Source organism: Canis lupus, chromosome X (assembly GCF_003254725.2).
Source record: "Canis lupus dingo isolate Sandy chromosome X, ASM325472v2, whole genome shotgun sequence".
Taxonomy (NCBI): domain Eukaryota; kingdom Metazoa; phylum Chordata; class Mammalia; order Carnivora; family Canidae; genus Canis; species Canis lupus.
The window spans coordinates 81233898-81261519 of record NC_064281.1 but is presented as its reverse complement, the minus strand read 5'-3'; positions in this window follow the sequence as shown (position 1 = coordinate 81261519).

Genomic DNA, 27622 nt, shown 5'->3' with positions numbered 1-27622 from the left:
GAACAGCTTTAGTAGAATGGGTATGGTTTCTTCTTTAAATGTTTGATAGAATTCTCCTGGGAAACCATCTGGCCCTGGACTTTTGTGCCTTGGGAGGTTTTTGATGACTGCTTCAATTTCCTCCCTGTACTTAAAAGCATGAATTCAACACTTATTTATTGAATGCCTATTATGTGCCAGGTGCTGAGCTAAAGTTGGAGATAATATGATGCCCTTTTGAAACTTACATTTTAGTGAGGAAGATAGGCTTTGAATTAATAAATAGACACATCAAAGTACTGTAATTGTGATAAATGCTAAAGAAGGAAATAAACAATAGGGGAGGGAACTTTTTTTGCGAGTGTGGGCAGAGTTACATTATAGCCCAGAACTAAGAACTGTGGAGGATCTAGCCTTTAGGAAAGCCTAGGAAAGAGCATTCTAGGCAATGGGAACCACATGTGTCAAGACCCACAAGAGAAGAAAGAGCTTAGCACATAGGAAGAAATAAAATAGATTCAGTGTATCTAGAGTATAGTGGGGAAGAGAGACAGTAAGCCCAGAAGAGGTCTGAGAGGTGGGCAGGGGCCTGATCCTGGAGGACCTTATAAGCCATTGGAAGAAGCTTGGAATTTATTCTAAGAGAAATGAGAAGCTTTTGAAGGGTTTTAAGCAGGAGAATGATGAGATCTGATTTACATTTTTAAAAGATTACTCTGTGATCTTTCCTCACTGCTGTGAGGAAAATAGAATAGAAGAGAGCAAGAGTAATGGCAGGAGAACCAGATAGGAGCTATTGCAGTTGTCTAGGCAGAATGATTTGGGTGCCTGGACTTGAGCAGGGTTACAGGGTAGTGACACTTGAAATGCAGGGAAGTAAAACTGAATGGGGATCTGTTTTGCCAGGCACTGGCCTGGACATTACAAGTTGTGTTAGTCAAGCAATCTTACTGCTTTCATCCAGCCAGAGAAGGATACCTTCTTCCACCCCCAGCTTTAGGATTTCTTCCTCAAGAAACTCAATTGCCCAGTCACAGAGTCAGCCTCTTGGTTCCCCCATTTTATCCCAATAAGAGCTAGGAGTGACTATTATAGTTCCCTGGGCCTATTAATGACATATGTTCAGGGGACCACTGTTTCCATCACAAACAGGTGTTTCTACATTCTAGGCACATTCCAAGTAGTGCATACCCTGAGGATCACTGTTATCCCTCCCAGGTGGATGACATTTAGAATGATTATTGTTCAGCAGCATTCAGGCTTCTACTAAATGGTATGACAGAAGGAAGAATTTTGACTATCAGCATGATTAGACAGTCGAATGGATTGCCAGAGGAGGTTATGAAGGTTCCTTCAGCCAGACAAGCTGCTGAAATATGAAGACATTATGTATCAACGTGAGCAGCATCTTTATATTCTCAGGGATTCAAGTGATAAGGAGAGTAAGGTGGAAGGACACTCAATGTTAGGTCATGGGTGGCTGCCAAGCAATGCAAGTCGGGACTCACAGTCAGGTGGGGGCAGCAGGTAAATTGGGAAGGTAGAATGAGTGACTAGGGAGCTAGTTACCATGAGTTATGAGTGCGAAGCCAAGGTCTGAATCTAGGGCGTAAAGCCAAACTGGAGGAAACAGACAAAGTTTGGAGTCTGAATAAATAGGCAAGAATGAAACTGCAGAGGTTCAATCTAGGCAGAAGGCACTGTCAGGAGAATCCTGGTCTAATTGTGGTGTTGGCCCATGGCTGGGTGCCAAGCCAAAAAGAAAAAAATAAGAGGAGATAAAATCAGAGTAGGAAAAGTATCTTCTGAATTGGAACAGCTAGGTGGTCCACACCATAGCTCAACTAGGATGTGCCAGTGGATCCCAGAACTGGAACCTATCTACTCCCTGCCCTGTTTTGAATCTTCCCAGAAAAAAAGGTGGTGTTTCACAGATTTTTGTGACTTGAGCACAGTTCTAGGGCCTCTGAGGGATGGGACATTACTAGGCTGATTTGCTTGTTCCTTACGTTTCTGTGGTTAGGAGACATCCTTCCTTTTTTTATTTATTTATGATAGTCACAGAGAGAGAGAGAGAGGCAGAGACACAGGCAGAGGGAGAAGCAGGCTCCATGCACCGGGAGCCCGACGTGGGATTCGATCCTGGGTCTCCAGGATCGCGCCCTGGGCCAAAGGCAGGCGCCAAACCGCTACGCCACCCAGGGATCCCAGGAGACATCCTTCTGACCTGAGAAACAGGCTGGAAGTAAAATCAAGTCCACAATATAATCACAAGAAAGGAATTTCTCCGACTCTGCCCCTGCCTATATCTGCCATTTATCAAAGCCTTTCATGAACCCAATTTCTGTGAGCCTCCCAGAGATCTGTCACATAGGTTAATTAACAGAATCCTTTCACCTCCCCAGTGGCTTCTACCATCTCCTCCTTTCCTTCTCTAGCATCCTGGGGTGATAATCTGCTGCCAAGCCTTCTGATGCCCATAACAAAGGCGTTGATGCACTGACTGCTGCTGCTGCTGCTGCTCTTGCTGCTGCTGTCATAAAGCTGCCTTCCAACCCAAGTGAAACTACTAAAGCCAATGCTTATGTTGTGGTCTGTGTATTCAGTGCACTGTCCTTTAAATTGGTACTTAGTCTTAGCCCTCTCTGCTTAGAATTCGGTATGAGTTCTGGGAGCTGGATCAGAAGATAACTAGGGTAGTGGCCTCTGGTAGTGATTGTGTTTATTGCTCTTATTATTTGGTTTTTAGTCCTCTCTATAAGATTTCCCACTCCATTCAACTGATTTAGACTCTACTCCTGGCCCAGAGGGATAAGTATGTGAACTAGACCCAACCAATCACAGAATATTCATTCTTTCTAGCAATATTGATTAGATTACATGATGGACATGTGATCACAAAAGGCCAACCAGAAATGTTCCTTGGAATAAATCCATGGACTCCAGGAGACTAAAGTTCTCTGCTAAGTGGTAGCTGTTGGCAGCCACATTTCTTATGATATGGAGAAGACCATCTACAACAGGAGAGGATGAGGCAAATGGGGAAAGAGAAGCAGAGACAGGCAAAGATGAAAAATAGACACAGAGAAGTTCTGACCATGTTGAATACACAACTCTGGTTCCTCTGAGCATCCCACTCTCCTTCTTAGTCCTCTGAACTAGTGCAGTCCTTTTTTTCTGCTTAAGGTGGGTTGAGTTAGATTTCTGTTAGTTCTTATTTTAAAATGTCCAGATTAATTACAACTTGAGAGTTGTACTCAAAATCTTCCCTCTGCTTCTACTCTGAGGTCTAAGAGGAATCTTATATGTTCATTCTTTCTTCCATTAGGATGATATCTTTCCTGAGAAGCTTCTTGGGCTTTTAAACAAATAGTTCCCCAGTGGACACCCCTCCTGGACCTCCTTAGACAGACACAAGATATATTTGAATCTTAGGGTGAATATAATTTAGGCTGCTAAGTTGGGCCCCTTCCATGTAACTATTCACTCATTTAACAGATATTTAATGAGCTCTTACTATGTGCCAGACACTGTTCTAGGATCTGAGAATACAGATGTGAATGAAACAGACATTTCTGCACACATGAAGCTTGCATTCTTTTTTTTAAAGATTTTATTTATTTATTCATTCATGAGAGAGAGAGAGAGAGAGAGAGAGAGAGAGAGAGAGGCAGAGACACAGGCAGAGGGAGAAGCAGGCTCCATGCTGGGAACCTGACGTGGGACTCTATCCGGCATCTCCAGGATCACACCCTGGGCCCAAGGCGGCGCTAAACCACTGAGCCACCCAGGCTGCCCTGAAGCTTGAATTCTGATGAGAAATAGATAACAAACAATTATGCATATAATATAATCTTATCATTATTATGAAGAAAAATAGAGCAGGTTAGTAAGCTAAGAAGTGATGGAGTACAGTGCTATTTTAGGTAGTATGGTATCGAAAGGCCCTTGGAGGAGTGAACAGTCCTAAATGAAATGAGGATATGAGTCGTGTGGATATTTAGGAGAAAAGCATTTTAGGCTAAGGAGATAATAAGTGCAAATGCCTGGAAATGTCTGAAGTGTTTGAAAAAAAAATACAGCAAAGGAGGCCAGTGAAGAAAGGTGATTTAAAAGAAGAGTGGTAGGAAGGTAGGCCAGCCTGTAGAGGTAGCCAGGGGCCAATCTACAAAAGGCCTTGGAGATTGGGGTATGACTTTGTTTTTTCCTAATTTGATAGGAAGCCATTAGAGTGTTTTCAATCTGGGGATTGAAAGTATCAGGTTGACCTTTTCCAAGAATCCTTCCATCTGTGGTGTGGATGATGGACTGTAGGGTGTGAAAGTGGAAACAGGGAGACCAGTCAGAAGACTATTGCATTAGCCCCAAGTGAAAGATGATGATGCTGTCAACCAGGGTGGCAGCAGCAAATGCAGTGAAAAGTAGGTGGATTTGGCATATATTCTAAAGGCAAACCCAGTTAAAGCTAATAGACTTTGCTGATGGACTGGATGTGGTGTGTGAGAGGGAGTTAAGGATGACACCAAGTGTTTTGGCCTGGGCAACTCCATGAATCAGGATGGCATTTATTAGAATGGAGAAGAATAGGAAAGATACAGGTATGAGGATTAGGGAAATCATAAGCTTAGTTTGGGACCACTTGAACTTCAGGTGCCTAAATTCAGACATCTAAGTGGGGATGTGAAAAAGTCTGGAGAAGAAATATATGTCAGACAAATGGGTGCAAAGTCTTGGCATGGAAAGAGGGAGTTCCTGAAAAGCAAGGAGAATCCCAACCACACCCATGCAGAGTACATAACACTGCCAAAAATCAATGAAGAGCAAATATCTTCATTTTCTCTTTTCTCATTATCTACCCCCCCCCCCCCCACCAGGGCCTGGCAAAAATTCAAGCTATACAAATTGGAGGGAGTTTTGTTACTGTAAATCAAGGTAGATAAAGGGACCTTGTTTAGAAGCTAGCACATAGTAGGCATCCAGTACATGCTTGTTGAACTATTTAAGGCTATTAAAAGCATCATCCAAATAGACTGACATGAGAGTCAAACCAAAGGACAAATGAACGGAATAGAAGGGAAAGAAGAAAACATGGATGTGTAAGGATAAGACTTCCCTGATTGCACTTGGGAGAAGAATAAGATGCAAGAGGAGTAGGAAAATTTAAAAAGAAGCAAATTAGGGAGGCTAGGGTTATCATTAGAAAAGAAAGGTAGAACTGAGCAAATTTTGGCTGCCAGCTTTCCTGCCTGACTCCTGCCAACAGAGTGTGCAGTCTCATTGTGGAGGACCTTTTCTTGGCCTTGTACAACAATAAAGCAAGCACAGAAGCAAACTCATAGTTTTGGCATTCAGAGGTCGCAGCCAGGTAGTGGGAATGGGAACCAGCCTTGATCAATGCAGAATTGATTTACAATTTAATGCTTTCATGTTTCAAAGTAAGATACCAGGGGAGGACAACTTAGGGGCAGGCTTCAAATTCCTTCTGCCAACATTAAAAAACTAATAGAAGGAGCCCATGTCACTGAACACAAGATATACAGATAGGGTGACCTGTGGAAAGGGTATAACAAAGAAGGAAGGGCGAATACCACAAAGGGAAGGCCAGGAGAGTGCCATACAGAGAAATAGCAAAGAGGGCTAAAGCCATAACATAGAAATTGATGGATTAGGGGACAAAGACATTAAAAATATCTTTAAGAGGCTCCAGGGAATGTAAAAAAGACGGCAAAGCAGAGATGTCATGTGGAGCGTCTTCCATAACAAACAGCTAGTGAAAGCTAATGTGTAACATAATAGAGAGAAAGGTGTGCAGGTGGGGGGCACTCCAGCATTTGGTGTCTGCGTGGACGTAAAGAGTTGACATGCCATGACTACCAAGCTAATGAGGCCTTGTTAAAGTGAGAGAGGATGCTGTGGTCTTCTCTTTCAAAAGGAGAACTTGGCAGTGTGATGGCCAAGATTTGGTGTCAACAGAGGGGCATTAGTACCTCAATTCTGTCATTTTAATTTATATTTATTTATTTATTTATTTATTTATTTATTTATTTATTTATTTTAGTTCTGTCATTTTAAAAGGGAATACTTTGGACAAATTTCCTTGACTTGTAAGCCTCTATTTCTTTGTCTGTAAAATGGGGACAATAAAACCTAAATCACAGGGTTGGCACTAGGATTAGCAATACATGGACAGTGCCTTGCACATAATGAGCACTCAATATTACTACTGTTGCTACTATGACTTTTCAACCATTTATTTATTTGTTTGTTTATTTTAGAGAAGGGGAAGGGACAGAGGGAGAGGTAGAAAGAGAGAATCTCAAGTAGGCTCTATGCCCAGCAAGCCCTGTGTGGGGCTTGATCTCACAATCCTGAGATCTTGACCTGAGCTGAAATCAAGAGTGGAACACTCAACCAACTGAGCCATCCAGGCACCCCTCAACCTTTGATTTATTTTTTAAAAATAAAATAAGCAAATAAAATACACAGTTGGAGATTTATCCCAGCCCTAATGAAAAGTTTATTCTCATGGTAAGGAAAGAGAATAAACCGAAGAAGGAAGGGCAAAAGGCAAATTTTAGACATAAAGCCTCATCTGAATAGGACAATGCTGGTATATATATATATATATAAAGAGAGAGAGGGAGAGAGAGAGAGCAAGGAGTCAGAGCAGAAATCACATATATTAAATATGGGCTAAGGGATAATAAATGGGGAAAGGATGAAGATTAGAGTTTAGTGTGCTGAAAACGTGACATTGATCATTTCTGGAAAGGTGTTTCGTGAATGAAATGAACTGTAAGTGGGCAGAAAAGCTTAAATTTTTTATAAGGAAAAACCCCATGACATGGCCTTCCCTTGTTACTCCTTAAGAATTAGCTCCTCATCTGTCTGGCATAAAGCTGGAGGCAGCTCCTACGGAGAGACAGAAAGAAGAACTGGATAATCTTACCATTTTCAGAGCTTCCTTTTTTCGCTTTGCTTGTCTTCCAACCCAGCCCCCACCTACATTCAACTGTCCCAGAGCCTCAGAGCTGAGCTGGTTCACACATCGATAAATGCTTGCCTGGGAGAGCCGGGTGGTTTCTTTTCTTTTCTTGGCCATTTGTCTTATTTTAGTAACAAGCAACAAGCAATACAGAGAATACTCAGACTGAGGGGGAAGAGGACAAAACAGACAATCCTCACAGCTCTGGTGAGAGCGTGTTCCTGGGGGTGGGGGAAGGAGCATCGCCTACAGAGAAATGCATTTCATCAATGTTTCTGAAGCAGGAAAAAGGAAGGGGACTGCAGACTGAACAAGCCACGCAGACAACCAAATCAAACAGCCGTCAGTAAGAAGAGCAAGGTGTAGAGCAGCCCAAGAATTAAAGCGAACGATTGCTTAGAAATACAAAGAGCCATCTACCTATCTACACTGCTCTGCAGGGTGCAGGCTGGCAGCTTGCCTGGGTTCAGGGTAAAGGGTCCAGAAAAGCCCCAGGAAGAGGACTGGCTCCATAATTTACAGGGTTCAGTGCAGAACGAAAATACGGGGTCCCTTGTTCAAAAAAAATGATTAGGGGTTTTAAGATGGTGACAGCAGGACATTAAACCAGGGGTTCTGTGATACTGCCCAGGTCCCATACCCAAGAAGCCAGCTCTACCTAGGAACATTTTTAGGATCTTCAAATAGGGACTTATTTTATTTAACAGATCAAGATGATTGGGCTAGAATAAGTTTTGTGTTGTTTTATTCCAAGTTTTGTTTTATGAATGAAAACTTCTATTTCATATAATATATATGTAACATATGTTATATAAAAACAGTGCGGGCAGCCCAGGTGGCTCAGTGGTTTAGCACCGCCTTCAGCCCAGAGTGTCATCCTGGAGACCCGGGATTGAGTCCCAAGTCGGGTTCCCAGCATGGAGCTTGCTTCTCCCTCTGCCTGTGTCTCTGCCTCTCTCTCTGTGTGTGTCTCTCATGAATAAATAAATAAAATCTAAAAACAAAAAACAAAACAAACAAAACAATGCAACTGTATTATCATAACAGCAAATGAAGGGAAAGCATGGCTGTCTTTTGCAGATGCATGTGAATGGCCAACCACCTGTCCTTTAAACAGGAGCTCTGTTTCTTATCTCTGTTAGTTGCCCCAGCCCTATGTGATTTTGACTGAAGTTCTGTGGAATGGAGAAAAAAGGTGGAGAAGGCTATTTCCAGTGTTCTTCTTCTCCCAGCCCCACACTGCTCAGCATGTTCTCATTCTGGGCTCTTCTCCCAGCTGCCCTCCCTCCCAAATCTTTCCCTGAGCCCTTTAATGTTCCCTCTGCTTATTTGTCACCCCTTGTGGCAGCTATTAAACCAAATCCCTACTTTGAGACTTGGTAATTAAAGGGAAAGAATTAAGCATTTATCCTGCCTTTACAGTAGGGACTATATTTCAATATAATTAAATAGCCATAGTTTTACTTTTTAATATATTTAATACTCATATAGAACTAACCATGCACCAGGCCATATTCTTATGGCTTTCCTGGTATTACCTCATTTAATTTTCATAACAATCATATTTTACAGATAAGGAAATTGATGTACTGAGAGTTGAGGTGACTTAGCTACACAGCCAGCAAATTGTAGGACCAGGATTTGAATCCAGGCAGTCTGGGCTCTAAAGTCCATGTTCCTACCCACTGCACTAGACTGTCCTGGTTAAATAAGGAAAGTTCCACTTTCCTGAAGAATGCTGGCTAGTAAATATAGATGGAGTGATAGAATTAAAAAATCATTTTTAATGCTGACATGAATTCATTGATTCAGACAAGAATTGTCAAATGGGATTAAAACAACTATGTGACTAGCTGATGGGAAGATGGACATCTGTATAGTGCCAAACAAACAGCCCACTGACTATTTTTTGGAAACCAAGAGGCAAACTTAACTGTGTAGTGGACCTGGCTGCCATCATGCTGATGCAGTGGTCAATCATAGCATTACTATCAGAGGAGCAACCAGACATATGACTCCTGACCATAGTGCTACAGTTATGTGATGCAATGTCACATTGATATATTCTAGCTAAAGATATTTAATTTTAATGTGATCAAGCCTTTAGACCTAATGTTCAGTTTACAGGAAATATCAGAGACATTTCCTGTAAACTGGATTTAGCCTGAGGAACAGGCTAAATAACACCACAAATGGGCACTTAGACAAATCCCAAAAGTGGGACTTTCTTCAGAACAACTGGCCTGATTTGTTCCATATGTAAATACAACATGAAATTCACAAAGAGCGTTCTCAAGTTAAGGAGATTCAAGTGACATTATGAGATGAATGCACGATTTTGGACTGAATCCTGATTTAGACAAACTAGCTATGAAGGATGTTTCTGGAATGACTGGGGGAGATTTGAATCTGGTTTGAGTATTATATGGTGTTAAAAAATCTGTATGCTAAGGTAAAGGACATAGTTACTTTTTAAAATGTCCATTCTAAAGTCAATTAGACCTTTCACTCTCACCATCTTTATAGAATGGTCTCTCCAGTTCTTTGTCCTGACTGAATCCTGGCTCCCTGCTTGCAGGTGTTCCACCCACGTCCCTGGACCCTTACCAGTTTTGTCCATGCCAGCCTGACTTCCAGCTGCCAGCCCCTGCATCTATTTGCCTGGAGGGTTTTCTCTGGCCCCCAAAGCCCTCTTTCCCTGAACACAAAGGAAGCCAGAAGTGCCAGGGGTTGAACAACCTCCCTAGGAGGAGCTCTGAGGCAGTAACTTACAAGAGTAGGTTATCCTTCAAGTGGAATGATTCTGAATGCATGTTCTACACCACTTCTTAGAATTCCTCAGCATGATTAAGTTTTAGCTACCCACAGTGGTAATTTGCTTGATAACATGCCCCTCCATTGGCTTTCTTCCCTCCCCTATGTGCCTCCCCCTACTCCTTTATATGTATTTCCCGTGATCACCTCCCAAACAAGTTTACTTATGCTGAAATCCTTACCTCAGAGTCTGATGTGGGGACAATCAAAACTAAAACATTTCTCCTAGAGCCCTCTCTTGTGTGAATTGTTCTTTCTCCCAAAGTCTGAAAACAAGAGATTGCACCAGCATTTTCCTAGTTCTTTTCTTTTATTTGCATTCTTTTTTTTAATTCCTTCCTTCTTTAATCCTCACACCATTTACTCTCTATGCCTCCTCACTGTTATCTATCTACATCCTGGTTACTACCCAGATCCAAGGAAGATTCTAGTACTTTCCTCTACCCCAAATCCTGTCATTAGCCTGAGTGCTCTGTCTCCTTCTCCCCCTCCCCACTACCCTGATAAGGAAGTCCCAAATCTTAACTTCTTGACTCCTTCATCTCAGGTTATCTTCAGCTCTGCTTCATTTCAGCCACTGGCTTAGCCATACTGTGGAAATCATTATCACCCAGAACTGCTACATCTCTAAAACTCTAAACTCCAATTTCCATTCATAGATTATAAGATCTCACTTCCCCAGCCCTCTTACTTCTTTGACACTTTTTCTTGGACCTTGCTTCAGATGCCTTATAAGCCTCCACTCAGATCCTGTAATCTACCTTTTCTGCTTTTGAGGACTGCTGGAGAAAAAGATTATCCAAGTTTGCAGATTATTGACATGATCTTCAGCCTCATCTGAACTCTCCGCTCTTAGTCCTTTTGCTTATCATTAGGCTGCAACCTCTCTCTCTCTCTCTCTCCAGTTCTTGACAGTTGTCTAGGCCCCTTCTCATTTACTCTCAGCCCAATTATTCCTTTTCCAGTTGGGTTTCCATCTTGACTCTGACTCTTGGCTCTATCCTCTTCTTAGCTCAAGTGTTGTATGCACAGCATTGCCTCTGGCTGTCCCTTCAGAACCTCAACAGTGGCTCTAGTCTTGGCCTGGCAGCCCTGCTGATCCCATCCAACTTCACCACTTCCCCCTTCGCTTCGCTTTCTTCCTCCCTTCTCAGTAACTAAGAGGAGATTCAGACAATTCCTGTTCATTAACTCATCATTTCAACAAATAGGTGTTGAGTTTCTACTGAGCCTGGTGGCAGGTACAGTGCCAGGAAGTATACTAGGTGCTGGGATACAATGGTAAATAAGAAAGACAAGACTTGCAAATTGTGACAATACCACTGAAGAAACCCTGATAGAAAATAGAAAAAATTACTTTAGACAGGGTAGTCAGGGAATATCCCTATAAGGAAGTTGAAGAGGAGTTCAAGACTTGAGGGTTGAAGAGGAGTCAGACATATGAACTCAGTAGAAAAGAATTTCAGGCAGAGTGAATGACAAATGAAAGAGTTCTGAGGTTAGAAAGAGCTTATGTAACATAATGCAAATACAGAAGGCCAATATTGATGGAGCATGGTAAGTTGAGAGGAGAAAAGTAGGAGAAATGAAAATGGATGAAGCGTTATCCAGACCATGGAGCTATATCATGTAGAGTTTGAATTTTATATTAAATGTGATGGGAAGCCATTAGAAGATTTTGATCAGGATAATGACATGATTTAATACCCATTTTAAAAAGATTACCTTACCTTACAGTTTGGGCAAGAGATGAGTTTCCCTTGAAGTAGGGTAGTAATAGTGGGAGTGGAAGAAGTAGATGAACTAGAAATTCGTATTGGATGTAGAATGATCAGAATTTGCTGATGGGTTGAATTTGGGGAGTGAGAGAGAAGGAGGAATCAACAATGACTCCCAGGCTTCTGACATATGTAAATGTCCTTTTCTAAGATGGAAAACATGTTGAGTGTTGAGGAGGAGAGTGTTGAGTTCTGTTTACATGTGTCATGTTAGAGATATCTATTAGATATCCAAGCGATGATTTTAAATGGGCTGATATTTAGAGTCTTTTTTTACGATCTTTGCCGGAGTCATTAGCATAAAGATGGTACTTAGAGCTGTGGGAACTAATGAAACTACCTAAGGCATGATTTGAGAGAGAAAAGGAGAGGGCTCAAGACAAAGTACAGGTAGCTCCAATGTTCAGAGTTCAGGAAGAAGACTTTGAGAGCAAGACTATAAAAATATGGTATTAAAAAAGCCAAGAGGAAAAGTTTCAAAGAAATATGGAGTGATCACTTGGGTCAAATGTTAATGAAAAGGCTAATAAGATTAGGACAGAAATGTGATCATTAAATTTGGCAACACAGAGATCTTGGGGTTCTTAAGAGTGGTTTTGGTGAATTGACAGATATGGAAGCCAGACTGGAGAGGATTGGAAAATAAATAAGAAGTAAGGAAGAAAAGATTTCATATGTAGTCAATTAGATCAAGGATGTTTACTGTTAATGGGTACAGAAATGTGGAGAAGCAGTTGGAGGGATAGTTGGGTCAAGGAAGAGTTTATTTTGCAGATAGTAAATGCTAACTCAAGTTTGTATGATGTAAGCATTATTTAATAGAGGGCAAAACTCCTTACAAAAGAAATGAGTGTGGCACTGACTTCTAGATATCCTCTAACATTTATCTCCTCTTCTTCCACAATAATAAAATTCCCAATTCATAACTAGCATCATAACTCACTAGAATAAAGATTATACTTTCCAGCCTTTCTTGCTGCCAGATGTGACTATGTAACTATCTCTGATCAATAAGATGTTACCGGAAATTTCATGTGACAGCTCTTGGGAACCTCCTTTGAAAGACAGCTGGCAATGCCCTTCATCCCATCTTTTGTTCCTTCCTCCATCCAGCTTCATGAAATTTGGATGTGATGGCCAGAACTTGAGATAACATTTTGGATCTTAAGGACAAGGGTTACACCCAAGGGATATGGTGAGGTGAAAGGAGCCTGGGCTTCTGAAGATTTTGTGGAGCAGGGTAACTATATTGAATGTGAACTACCTACCTCCTTCTTTTATGTGTGAGAAAAAGAAACTCCCTTGTTTAAGCCACGATTATTTTGGACCCCTGTTGCTCTCAATGAAGTTAATTCTAGCTGATTCAAATGGGAACCAGTACACAAGTGGAAGGAATGGTTTTTAGCAGGAGACAGTTCATGCAACATATCAGAAAGGAAGGTACAGATGGAGGTAGGTGGGTAGATGTAGTGGGAAGGTAAGGGAATTCCCACTTAATTCATTCTCTTATCTCAGTGAAGTAGGAGGTGAGGTCTTCAGCTGAGAATGGAGATGGATGGTAGAGGGTTGAATGTAGACAAGAAAAGATATTATGCAGACTCATATCTAGAAGAACAAGGAGAAAACTTTGAAATCTGTGAGGAACTCTATACTAGAGCTGAATTATTACCCTCCTTATTTCTGTCAGCCCCGTTCTCCAGGATCCTTGACTTTATGATGACCTTTTATGCTTTATTTTCTACAGAGTACCCTGACTCTGACATTTTCATTATCTCTACCCTGTATTTTCAAAGCTGTGCCCTCTTCCTTGTTTTCTCAGATTGGATTCCCGTGGGAACTCAATACTTACCTAAAACCAAACTGGATTTGTTGTGCCTTTGTTGGGCTAGATTTGTAGGGTTTTTGTGTATATATATATATATATATATATATATATATATATATATATTTTTTTTTATTGGAATTCAATTTGCCAACATATGGCATAACACCCAGTGCTCATCCCATCAAGTGCCCCCCTCAGTGCCCGTTTTTAACAGCCGGCCCCACTCTGGCCACTTACATTTCTTTTTGGTTTTTAAGAGTTATTTATTTATTTGAGAGAAAGAGAGAGTAGGGTGAAGGGAGAGAGAGGCAGAGACAGTGGAGAGAGAAACCCAAAAAGATAATGATCTGGGCTCACTCTCAAGACCCTGAGATCAGGGCCTGAGCTGAAACCAAGAGTTGGATGTTTAAACAACTGTGCCATCCAGGCATCCCTGGCCATTTACACTTCTGATTTGCTTGGGAGTCCCTCTCTAGCTTTCTCTTTCTTAAGCAAACTCTAGCCATCAACTGACGCCCGTTCCACCTCTCATCTCAAATTCCAGTTTTCCCATCTTTCAAAGCATGGATCTCATCTACTTCTTTCTATTTCAATGTACCTTGATTTTGAAATTGGTGAACAAGCTGAAACCTATTATGTGGCTATAGTTGATATCTGTCTCTGAATATCCACACATAAGTATCAATACACTTATAATCTGTACCACATAGTTGAACATTTATTACATACAATCTCTCCAATGCAATATATGTGATATATGGAAGTTTCTTCCCACTCTGCCCCTTCTTTCCTTGCAGGGGAAAGTGTAGGCTTTTTGAAAATAAAAGTAAAGATTCCGGATCCCTGGGTGGCGCAGCGGTTTAGCGCCTGCCTTTGGCCCAGGGCGCGATCCTGGAGACCCAGGATCAAATCCCACGTCGGGCTCCCAGTGCATGGAGCCTGCTTCTCCCTCTGCCTATGTCTCTGCCTCTCTCTCTCTCTCCCTGTGACTATCATAAATAAATAAAAATTTAAAAAATAATCTAAAAAATTTAAAAAAAAATAAAAGTAAAGATTCCTCTTACTAAGTGTAGGCTTTTTGAAAATAAAAGTAAAGATTCAGTTTCTTTTCCTCTCCAAAATGAGGCATTGGAGTCATGCTTCAACATGAAGTCGGTACTATCAAGAGAAGTATATGTTGTACATGTATCACTCTGAAGAACACGAAGGATCAAAGACAGTGTTTCTTGGACCATTTACGTCAGACTCAACCTGGGTAGCTGGTTAGAAAATGAAGATTTCGAGGGGGGGAGGAGCAAGATGGCGGAAGAGTAGGGTCCCCAAATCACCTGTCTCCACCAAACTACCTAGAAAACCTTCAAATTATCCTGAAAATCTATGAATTCGGCCTGAGATTTAAAGAGAGACCAGCTGGAATGCAACAGTGAGAAGAGTTCGCGCTTCTATCAAGGTAGGAAGACGGGGAAAAAGAAATAAAGAAACAAAGGCCTCCAAGGGGGAGGGGCCCCGCGAGGAGCCGGGCTGAGGCCGGGACGAGTGTCCCCAGGACAGGAGAGCCCCGTCCCGGAGGAGCAGGAGCTGCACCGACCCTCCCGGGGGAAAGGGGCTCCAGGGAGGTGGAGCAGGACCCAGGAGGGCGGGGATGCCCTCGGGTTCCCTGGGACAGTAACAAAGCAACTGCGCGCCCAGGAGAGTGCGCCGAGCTCCCTAAGGGCTGCAGCGCGCAATGGGGGACCCGGAGCAGCCAGGAGGGGCTCGGGCGGCGGCTCCGCGGAGGGGGCTGCGCGGCCCCGGGAGCAGCTCGGAGGGGCTCGGGCAGAGGAAGAGGCTCTGTGCGGAGGGGCCTGCGCGGTTCCAGGAGCAGCTCGGAGGGGCTTGGGCGGCAGCTCCGCGGAGGGGGCTGCGCGGCCCGGGAGCGCGAATCCAACAGCGCAGGCCCCGTAGCACTGGGCGCCGGGACACAGCCCAGGATCCGGCCTCCCCCGGGACAGGCAGAGGCCGGGAGGGCCCAGGACAGCAAGGACGCTCCTGCCCCGAGCTGAGCAGATCAGCGGCCCCGCCCCGGAGCCTCCAGGTCCTGCAGAGGGAGACCTCCGGAGTTCCTGCCGGAGCTGAATCCAGGGCTACAGAGCTGGCCCCGCCACTAGGGTTGTTGCTCCTGCGGCCTCACGGGGTAAACAACCCCCACTGAGCCCTGCACCAGGCAGGGGCACAGCAGCTCCCCCAACTGCTAACACCTGAAAATCAGCACAACAGGCCCCTCCCCCAGAACACCAGCTAGACTGACAACGTCCAGGAGAAGCCAAGGGACTTAAAGTACACAGAATCAGAAGATACTCCCCTGTGGTTCTTTTATTATTTTTGTTTTGTTTTGTTTTGTTTTTGTTTTGTTTTGCTTTTTGATTTGTTTCCTTCCCCCACCCCCTTTTTTTCTCCTTTCTTTTTCTTTCTCTTTTTCTTCTTTTTTTTTTCGTTTTTTTTCTTACCTTTTTTTTCTCTTTCTCTTTTCTTTCCTTCTTTTTCTCCTCTCTTTTTCTCTTTTTCCCAATACAACTTGCTTTTGGCCACTCTGCACTGAGCAAAATGACTAGAAGGAAAACCTCACCTCAAAAGAAAGAATCAGAAACAGTCCTCTCTCCCACAGAGTTACAAAATCTGGATTACAATTCAATGTCAGAAAGCCAATTCAGAAGCACTATTATACAGCTACTGGTGGCTCTAGAAAAAAGTATAAAGGACTCAAGAGACTTCATGACTGCAGAATTTAGAGCTAATCAGGCAGAAATTAAAAATCAATTGAATGAGATGCAATCCAAACTAGAAGTCCTAACGACGAGGGTTAACGAGGTGGAAGAACGAGTGAGTGACATAGAAGACAAGTTGATAGCAAAGAGGGAAACTGAGGAAAAAAGAGACAAACAATTAAAAGACCATGAAGATAGATTAAGGGAAATAAACGACAGCCTGAGGAAGAAAAACCTACGTTTAATTGGGGTTCCCGAGGGCGCCGAAAGGGACAGAGGGCCAGAATATGTATTTGAACAAATTCTAGCTGAAAACTTTCCTAATCTGGGAAGGGAAACAGGCATTCAGATCCAGGAAATAGAGAGATCCCCCCCTAAAATCAATAAAAACCGTTCAACACCTCAACATTTAATTGTGAAGATTGCAAATTCCAAAGATAAGGAGAAGATCCTTAAAGCAGCAAGAGACAAGAAATCCCTGACTTTTATGGGGAGGAGTATTAGGGTAACAGCAGACCTCTCCACAGAGACCTGGCAGGCCAGAAAGGGCTGGCAGGATATATTCAGGGTCCTAAATGAGAAGAACATGCAACCAAGAATACTTTATCCAGCAAGGCTCTCATTCAAAATGGAAGGAGAGATTCAGAGCTTCCAAGACAGGCAGGAACTGAAAGAATATGTGACCTCCGAACCAGCTCTGCAAGAAATTTTAAGGGGGACTCTTAAAATTCCCCTTTAAGAAGAAGTTCAGTGGAACAGTCCACAAAAACAAAGACTGAATAGATATCATGATGACACTAAACTCATATCTCTCAATAGTAACTCTGAATGTGAACGGGCTTAATGACCCCATCAAAAGGCACAGGGTTTCAGACTGGATAAAAAAGCAGGACCCATCTATTTGCTGTCTACAAGAGACTCATTTTAGACAGAAGGACACCTACAGCCTGAAAATAAAAGGTTGGAGAACCATTTACCATTCGAATGGTCCTCAAAAGAAAGCAGGGGTAGCCATCCTTATATCAGATAAACTAAAATTTACCCCAAAGACTGTAGTGAGAGATGAAGAGGGACACTATATCATACTTAAAGGATCTATTCAACAAGAGGACTTAACAATCCTCAATATATATGCTCCGAATGTGGGAGCTGCCAAATATATAAATCAATTATTAACCAAAGTGAAGAAATACTTAGATAATAATACACTTATACTTGGTGACTTCAATCTAGCTCTTTCTATACTCGATAGGTCTTCTAAGCAAAACATCTCCAAAGAAACGAGAGCTTTAAATGATACACTGGACCAGATGGATTTCACAGATATCTACAGAACTTTACATCCAAACTCAACTGAATACACATTCTTCTCAAGCGCACATGGAACTTTCTCCAGAATAGACCACATATTGGGTCACAAATCGGGTCTGAACCGATACCAAAAGATTGGGATTGTCCCCTGCATATTCTCGGACCATAATGCCTTGAAATTAGAACTAAATCACAACAAGAAGTTTGGAAGGACCTCAAACACGTGGAGGTTAAGGACCATCCTGCTAAAAGATAAAAGGGTCAACCAGGAAATTAAGGAAGAATTAAAAAGATTCATGGAAACTAATGAGAATGAAGATACAACCGTTCAAAATCTTTGGGATGCAGCAAAAGCAGTCCTAAGGGGGAAATACATCGCAATACAAGCATCCATTCAATAACTGGAAAGAACTCAAATACAAAAGCTAACCTTACACATAAAGGAGCTAGAGAAAAAACAGCAAATAGATCCTACACCCAAGAGAAGAAGGGAGTTAATAAAGATTCGAGCAGAACTCAACGAAATCGAGACCAGAAGAACTGTGGAACAGATCAACAGAACCAGGGGTTGGTTCTTTGAAAGAACTAATAAGATAGATAAACCATTAGCCAGCCTTATTAAAAAGAAGAGAGAGAAGACTCAAATTAATAAAATCATGAATGAGAAAGGAGAGATCACTACCAACACCAAGGAAATACAAACGATTTTAAAAACATATTATGAACAGCTATACGCCAATAAATTAGGCAATCTAGAAGAAATGGACGCATTCCTGGAAAGCCAAAAACTACCAAAACTGGAACAGGAAGAAATAGAAAACCTGAACAGGCCAATAACCAGGGAGGAAATTGAAGCAGTCATCAAAAACCTCCCAAGACACAAGAGTCCAGGGCCAGATGGCTTCCCAGGGGAATTTTATCAAACGTTTAAAGAAGAAACCATACCTATTCTCCTAAAGCTGTTTGGAAAGATAGAAAGAGATGGAGTACTTCCAAATTCGTTCTATGAAGCCAGCATCACCTTAATTCCAAAGCCAGACAAAGACCCCACCAAAAAGGAGAATTACAGACCAATATCCCTGATGAACATGGATGCAAAAATTCTCAACAAGATACTGGCCAATAGGATCCAACAGTACATTAAGAAAATTATTCACCATGACCAAGTAGGATTTATCCCTGGGACACAAGGCTGGTTCAACACCCGTAAAACAATCAATGTGATTCATCATATCAGCAAGAGAAAAACCAAGAACCATATGATCCTCTCATTGGATGCAGAGAAAGCATTTGACAAAATACAGCATCCATTCCTGATCAAAACTCTTCAGAGTGTAGGGATAGAGGGAACATTCCTCGACATCTTAAAAGCCATCTATGAAAAGCCCATAGCAAATATCATTCTCAATGGGGAAGCACTAGGAGCCTTTCCCCTAAGATCAGGAACAAGACAGGGATGTCCACTCTCACCACTGCTGTTCAACATAGTACTGGAAGTCCTAGCCTCAGCAATCAGACAACAAAAAGACATTAAAGGCATTCAAATTGGCAAAGAAGAAGTCAAACTCTCCCTCTTCGCCGATGACATGATACTCTACATAGAAAACCCAAAAGTCTCCACCCCAAGATTGCTAGAACTCATACAGCAATTTGGTAGCGTGGCAGGATACAAAATCAATGCCCAGAAGTCAGTGGCATTTCTATACACTAACAATGAGACTGAAGAAAGAGAAATTAAGGAGTCAATCCCATTTACAATTGCACCCAAAAGCATAAGATACCTAGGAATAAACCTCACCAAAGATGTAAAGGATCTATACCCTCAAAACTATAGAACACTTCTGAAAGAAATTGAGGAAGACACAAAGAGATGGAAAAATATTCCATGCTCATGGATTGGCAGAATTAATATTGTGAAAATGTCAATGTTACCCAGGGCAATATACACGTTTAATGCAATCCCTATCAAAATACCATGGACTTTCTTCAGAGAGTTAGAACAAATTATTTTAAGATTTGTGTGGAATCAGAAAAGACCCCGAATAGCCAGGGGAATTTTAAAAAAGAAAACCATATCTGGGGGCATCACAATGCCAGATTTCAGGTTGTACTACAAAGCTGTGGTCATCAAGACAGTGTGGTACTGGCACAAAAACAGACACATAGATCAGTGGAACAGAATAGAGAATCCAGAAGTGGACCCTGAACTTTATGGGCAACTAATATTCGATAAAGGAGGAAAGACTATCCATTGGAAGAAAAACAGTCTCTTCAATAAATGGTGCTGGGAAAATTGGACATCCACATGCAGAAGAATGAAACTAGACCACTCTCTTTCACCATACACAAAGATAAACTCAAAATGGATGAAAGATCTAAATGTGAGACAAGATTCCATCAAAATCCTAGAGAAGAACACAGGCAACACCCTTTTTGAACTCGGCCATAGTAACTTCTTGCAAGATACATCCACGAAGGCAAAAGAAACAAAAGCAAAAATGAACTATTGGGACTTCATCAAGATAAGAAGCTTTTGCACAGCAAAGGATACAGTCAACAAAACTCAAAGACAACCTACAGAATGGGAGAAGATATTTGCAAATGACATATCAGATAAAGGGCTAGTTTCCAAGATCTATAAAGAACTTATTAAACTCAACAGCAAAGAAACAAACAATCCAATCATGAAATGGGCAAAAGACATGAACAGAAATCTCACAGAGGAAGACATAGACATGGCCAACATGCATATGAGAAAATGCTCTGCATCACTTGCCATCAGGGAAATACAAATCAAAACCACAATGAGATACCACCTCACACCAGTGAGAATGGGGAAAATTAACAAGACAGGAAACAACAAATGTTGGAGAGGATGCGGAGAAAAGGGAACCCTCTTACACTGTTGGTGGGAATGTGAACTGGTGCAGCCACTCTGGAAAACTGTGTGGAGGTTCCTCAAACAGTTAAAAATATACCTGCCCTACGACCCAGCAATTGCACTGTTGGGGATTTACCCCAAAGATACAAAAGCAATGAAACGCCGGGACACCTGCACCCCGATGTTTATAGCAGCAATGGCCACGATAGCCAAACTGTGGAAGGAGCCTCGGTGTCCAACGAAAGATGAATGGATAAAGAAGATGTGGTTTATGTATACAATGGAATATTACTCAGCTATTAGAAATGACAAATACCCACCATTTGCTTCAACGTGGATGGAACTGGAGGGTATTATGCTGAGTGAAGTAAGTCAGTTGGAGAAGGACAAACATTATATGTTCTCATTCATTTGGGGAATATAAATAATAGTGAAAGGGAATATAAAGGAAGGGAGAAGAAATGTGTGGGAAATATCAGAAAGGGAGACAGAACGTAAAGACTGCTAACTCTGGGAAACGAACTAGGGGTGGTAGAAGGGGAGGAGGGCGGGGGGTGGGAGTGAATGGGTGACGGGCACTGGGTGTTATTCTGTATGTTAGTAAATTGAACACCAATAAAAAAAAATAAAAATAAAAAAAAAGAAAATGAAGATTTCTATGAGCCAAGAGACATATATAAAAATGTTTATGGCCATGTTATTTAAAATAGCAAAACATAAAATAAATAAAAACTGGAAGCAACCCAAATGGCTATGAACAGGAGAACTGATAATTGTGGTGTATTCACACAATGCAATACTGCATAACAGTTAAAATGACTAAACCACAGCTAAATGCATCAACATGAATGAATCCCAAAAACAATGTTCAATGATAGAAGCAAGTTGCTCCAAAATGCAAACAGTATGATGCTATTATATAAAATCCCCAAATAAGCAAGCTAAACCGGTATTTCCTGTTCAAAGATATAATCACATGTGGAGGTCAGCCCCGGTGGCACAGCGGTTTAGCGCTGCCTGCAGCCTGGGGTGTGATCCTGGAGACCCAGGATTGAGTCCCACATCGGGCTCCCTGCATGGAGCCTGCTTCTCCCTCTGCCTGTGTCTCTGCCTCTCTCTCACTCTCTCTGAATGAATAAATAAATAAATCTTTTTAAAAAAATAATCACATGTGGAAAATAATAAGAGAGACAAAGAAATGATTAACAAAATTCAGTAAAGTGTTTGCCTCTTGTAGGAAGAGAGGAATGTATTTGGGGAGGGTACGCAGAGAAATGTATTATTTTTAAAGCTCAGTGGTTAATACATGGTTATTCATTTCATTATGATTCTTTAAATTATACATATATATCATGTATACTCTTTTGTATGCATATCTCACACTGACAAATTTTAAGTGTAGATTTCTAGGCCTTGTTCAAACCACCATACCTGAATATTTTTCTTTTTTTTAAAAGGGGGAGCTAGAGGAGAGGCAGAAGGAGAAAGAGAATCCCAAGCAGGCTCTGTTGTGCTCAAGATTGCGAATCCGAGAAACCACCAAGGAGCCCACACCGACACGGATGCAAACACACGAGGGTTTATTTACAAGCTCGAGCTTGGGTCCAAGTGCACCCGACACAGCGGAGCAGGGACTTGGACCTCGAGGCTAAGAGGTGTAGCAGCTTTATAGGGGCCAGTGGCCAGTGGGATTGTAACATATGGGGAAAGTTGCACAGTCATGTCGGTCCACAAGCAGGTGGCCAATTGAATAACATTTTACCCTATGGTATCCATTTGAACTGGCCTATGACTTTGGTCAGAATTGGCGCGCAGTTTTGGTGGGCACAAGGCGGGGTTACATTGTTATGAGCCGATTTCCAGTAAGGGTGTGCCCAGCGGCTTGACTAGGGTGGGGCAGCGCCTTAAGCAATAAGCAGGTCATGTGGGGGTCATATAGGAGGTGGCAGGTGCAGCACAAAATGGAGTTAGTCCTGAGCTGCTTGTCCAGGGGTAGGGGATTTTTGTTAAATTTCCTGGGTCCCACAGCTCTATGCCCAGCATGGAGTCCAACATGGGGCTTGATCTTTCAACCCTGAGATCATGACTTGAGCTGAAATCAAGATTCGGATGCTTAAGTGACTGAACCCCCTAGGGTTCAAACCTGAATTATTAGTGGTGAGGTCCTTGAATCTGCATTTTCACTTGATACCCCCTGATGATTCTGAAGTCTGAGAACTCCTGACATGGGATCTCCTTAACCCATAGGTTCATAGGTAACCCATAGAACCTAAAGGATCTTTGTGAGATACTGTAGAGCCAGGAGCCTGGTTCTGAGAAGCAGGCTAGAAAAGGATTCAGGAGTCTGTGGAAGAGGAGAAGAGGAAGAGAAACTACAGAGAGAGGAGATCCCAGATCTCCTTGGTTTCTGTGATGGGCTTCTCTCCTTGATTTGCAGCAGACATCTTCTGGCTATGTGTTCACAGGGCCATATCTCTGTATATGCATGTGTTTGGTGTCTCTGTGTCCTAATCTCTTCTTATACACCAGTCATATAGAATAGTACCTACCTTAATGATCCCATTTTAACCTAACTAACCCTTTAAAGGCCTTATTAGTTGCATTTTGAGGCAGTAGGGGTTAGGGGTTCCCCATATGAATGGGGAAGGCCATAATTCAGCCCATAATAGTATGCAATATATATTTTTGTTTGCTTTTTTTGGTATTACCTTCACAGTACCCCGCACAGAGCTGGGCATACTGTTGGTCCCTAATTCATATTGAGTGGTTGATTAGTAACTTGGCTAAAAGGTTTGATGGGAAAAGAATCTATGAAGCAATGAATAAAATGGATTCATCTTTCTCTGGAGTTGACTGTGGTTGTCTCTTGTTAATCAGATTGACTAACTGATCAGTTATTTTCAATTCTAAATAACCCAGGCATTAAAAATACACGAGACATTCACTCCAAAACATTATAAAGCATTAAGCTGCTTGAAGCCTGAACTCTTAACAGTTTGACATTTCCTTTAAAAGCTGTTGGAATCCCTCTCTCCAGGAAGCCCAGTCAGAGGGAGCTTAGTGTTTTACTTATCCAAGTCTTTGCAACAATGAATTAAACATGTATCGAAAAGGGAGGCATCAAATCTTGCAGCATCTCCCTCTCCCATGCTGAGCTGGCATGTCCCAAGGGCAAGGCCAATCAGCCTCGTCATGGAATGGCAGTCAGACAGATTTATTGGAGAGCAGGAAGAAAGCAAAGAAAACCCTTTCCCTGCAAAGATAGAGCCTTTGATTTCTCAGCTCATCATCCATGACAGGGCTGCTGAGACTGTTTCGTCAGTTCCCACAAGCATTGGCCTGACCTCTGGGGGATCTGGCAGGCATGTAGGGACTGGGAATGAGGGAAGGAAGCAGGAGGCAGGCCCTGCCATCAAAGGTCTGTAAAGGAAGGACACAAAATGCACCTGGCCAGACCCTACTAAGGACCACCACTCTGTTCACCATATACTTTGAACTTCGCAGAGCACTTTGATATCAACCACTTCATCTCACCCTCATGACAATTTAGGAAATAGGCAAAACAGGTAATATTCCTCTGTCATTATAGATAATGAAAAAGAAGCTCAGAAAGATGGGGATGAATACAAACCTGGTTGGAGGTAGAGCTGGGACTGGGATCCAGGATTCCAGACTCCAAACTCAGGGCTCTTTCAACAGACTGGCCCTCCTTGGGTTAAGAATTAACTTTCCTGCCACCTGGAAAGTATTATAGAGGGAGAAGGAGGGGATGATTTGCATTACAGATTTTAGAATCCGAAGGTAACCTTAGAAATCATCAGAAGAGAGTACAAGAATTCAGGGAAAGACTCAGCAGGACTCTAAAGATCTAGTTTTCCCTCCATAATTCACTTTGTAAAACCACCTCTGTAAGCTTGCCTTGCTTCTGCCTCTTCTGTAATATCCAACTAAAATAGTGACACATGAGGCCTCCTGTGCTGAGCCTTGCTTACCTCTTTGGCCTCCTCTCTCTCTGGGTCTTCACCATTGTCCCATGATCCAGCCAACAGGATGACAAACAGTTCCTGGAACATGCCAGGCTGGTTCACACCCCAGCCTTCTAACACATGCTCTTCCACCTCACAGAGCCCTTTAGCTTCATGTTTCCTCCATTCTCCCAGTCTGTTAGATCCTTCTTGATCTCCCTTCCTTCCTTAACATGCAGGATGCTGTGGCTAAGAATGCAAATCTCTTCCTCTGTTTCACCTTCCCTTTGCTGGCACCCCTATCCTTCTACCACCCCCACCCAATGAAATGCCAACTGGAGAACAGCACAACAGTATTTGCTCCTACAATTTCCAGTCTTCTCAGCCTCACTTGTCAGTTTTCTCCCCTGTCCTTGGTTCAGTTCCTTTCACACTCCTCTCAAAGGCTTTTCCAGACTTTTCACTACCATCCTCAAGCACTTTACTCCACTATGCTTGACTCACTCTTGGCAGAGAGCTTTGCTTCTTACCTTGTTGAGAAAATCGAGGTCCTCAGGATAGATCTCTCCAACTTCCACTCCCCCACCCCACATGACCACCTACAATCTCATCTCTATCCACACCCATCTCTTCTTTCTTATCCTTCAGTTTCAGGAGGTGAGGTCCCCTTCTTCCTGTTTAGAGCCAACATCTTTAGTGGGGCCTTGGACCTACCCCTCCTGCTTTCTTCTAGGACCTTTCTCTATTAGATGATTCTTCCCCCCCCCTTTTCCTCTTTTTTTCTCTCTCAATTGGGTTCTTCCTCACAGCCTAATGATTCGAGCCTCTTTCAAAAACAAAACAGGACAAAACAAAATGAAGACAAATCTAAACCTCTTAATGGCCCTCAGTCCCCTCTAGCTCCTGTTCAGTCTCTTTTCCTCTCCTTCTCATCTAATTTTCTCAGAAGAGTAATTCTACATTTCCCACCTCCACAGTCTTAATTTCAACCCACTTCTCAACCAACTGAAGTCTGGCTTCTGTCTCTCTCCTACCACTCTACGAAATATTCTCACCAAAATCATCGGTTACCTATTAATTTCCAACCCAATGGGCAGTGCTTAATCCTTACCAAATCTCTCTGCAGTTTTTGACATTTCTGATCATTGCCTCTTTAAAGAAAAACAGAAAGCTCTTTTGGCTTCCACGGCTTCTTGTTCTCCTTGTTTTACCCTGTGTGCATGTTTCTGTGTATGAGCTCCTCTTCCTCCACTTGCTTCCTCACAGTTGGTATTCCCCAATGCTGTCTTTAACCCACTGCTTTTATCATGTGTGAATTTCTCCCTACATGATCTCACTTGCCCTTGTGCTGGTAACTCCTCTTTTGGTTGGAATGAAAACCCTCACTCACATTATCCTCAGATGGCTGCGTGTTGATTTGAGGCCACACATTGACTGAGATGGGAACTCGATCAGGTAATGAAGCACCTTCAAGAATGGACAAGTCTCTGCATCTTTTTCTTGGGTCACATGCTCACTGTCTTTGTCTCTCTGTATCCTTTTTCTCCAGCATCTACTCTGTTCTTCTCTTTCTACTGCCCAACATCCTCTGCTTACACATGGTTTCTCTATCCCATACTTCAGCTTCAAATGGCCTCAGCGTATGGTGTCCCAATTTTCCACAATCTTCCAGCTTCAACTCCCAGCATTAACTGGCCTGGAATCTCTGTAGTTCTTAGTTCAAAATCCTGAGAGAAGGATTCTAATGAGCCCAGTTTATCTTATTCACCGGGCCATTGGTCATAAGTCTTGTCAGTTCACAGATTGCCTGCACTTAGGTGAGGGGCCTACTCAGTTCCACTGGCAGACCATGACTAATATCCCTAGTATATTCTCAAATCTAAATTTCTAACACAGACTGTCCCTAGGACTTTAAACTGTTTAAATTTAACATTTATTTTTTTTTTTTTTTTTTTTTTTTTTTTTTTGCTGAATTTAACATTTAAATTTGAAAATGCCTGTTAGATGTCATCTCTTGTATGCTCCATAAGGCACCTTACACCCAACATGTCCAAGAGGGGGTTTCTCCATTTTCTTATAAACCAGCATTCCCTTGCCTCCTGAATTCTCTATTGTACTTGATGGCACCACCATTCTTATTACTAGCTTTATTACTGCTATTATTATTACTATCTACATTGCTACCCAAGCTAGCAGTCTGAGTATCCACCTGGATGTCTCCTTCACACATATCAACCATCTCCAATCACTTACAAAGCCCTGCCAATTTTACCCCCTATTTTTTTCTTAATTCTGTCCTCTCCCTTCCAGACTCACTGCTCCAGTTAGATGGTGGTGACAGCTTCCCAACTGAGTTCCCCTTTTCTGGTCTTATCCCTCTGTAATCCAACCCTGACACTGCTGATAGAGTGGTCTAGATTTCTAAAAACATGCATAACCATCCTTTTCCCTTTTTTTAGCTCTTTCAATAACTATCTATTGTCTTTTGGATAAAGACTAAGCTCTTAACATACAAGGTTCTGCTTTTATTTCTGGTCTAGCTCATCTGCTGCCATGGCTTGCCTTTTGCTTTTATATCCCAGCATTACCACATTGCTTATTCCCTCCACACAGCATGCTGTTTTTTTACCTCTATGCCTTTGTTTCTATTGACCCCCTCTGTTTGGAATATTGTCCTCCCATTCTTTCCTTTACACAGGTTATGCTAGGATAATTCAGATTCTATTCAGGTATAACTTCCCCCAGGAAACTTTCCTTGTCTTCTCTCCCATTTCCAATCTAAATAAGGCAGTCCTCTATGTTCTCATTATATCATAGTCTTATTTCTATCATTGCATATCTTCCCCACATTGTTCTTTAGAGGGCAGAGCCTGCATTGTTTCATATATTTCCAACAACTTGCATAGGTCTGGGCACATAGTAGGGATCTAAATTGTGTTGAATGTTTGAAAGAAGGAGGGCAAAAGGAAGCTGAGGCAGTAATAGGTAGGCCAGTGAGACAAGCAGAGGGAAAGGAGGAGAGGAAGAAGGAAGGACAATGGAAGGGTGGGAGGGGAGAGAGAGATAGAGAAAGAGAGCACTTGAGAATAAGAGAGAGAGGGCAAGTCACTAAATTGGGTTGAAACCAACTTCACTTTGACTAATTGAGAGAAACTAGCCAAAGGGCTGGAACATGGCTCATCCCCTTTTTCCTTCTCCTAGAATCACAGAAGCTGGCACAACTATGTCAAGGGCTGGGCACAAGAAGCCCTGGAGATTGTTGGAAATGCAGGCTTAAGGATTGTCAGCTGAGTCACTGCTGACAGCTGTAGCAAAAGAGCAACAGACTATAAGAGAATGA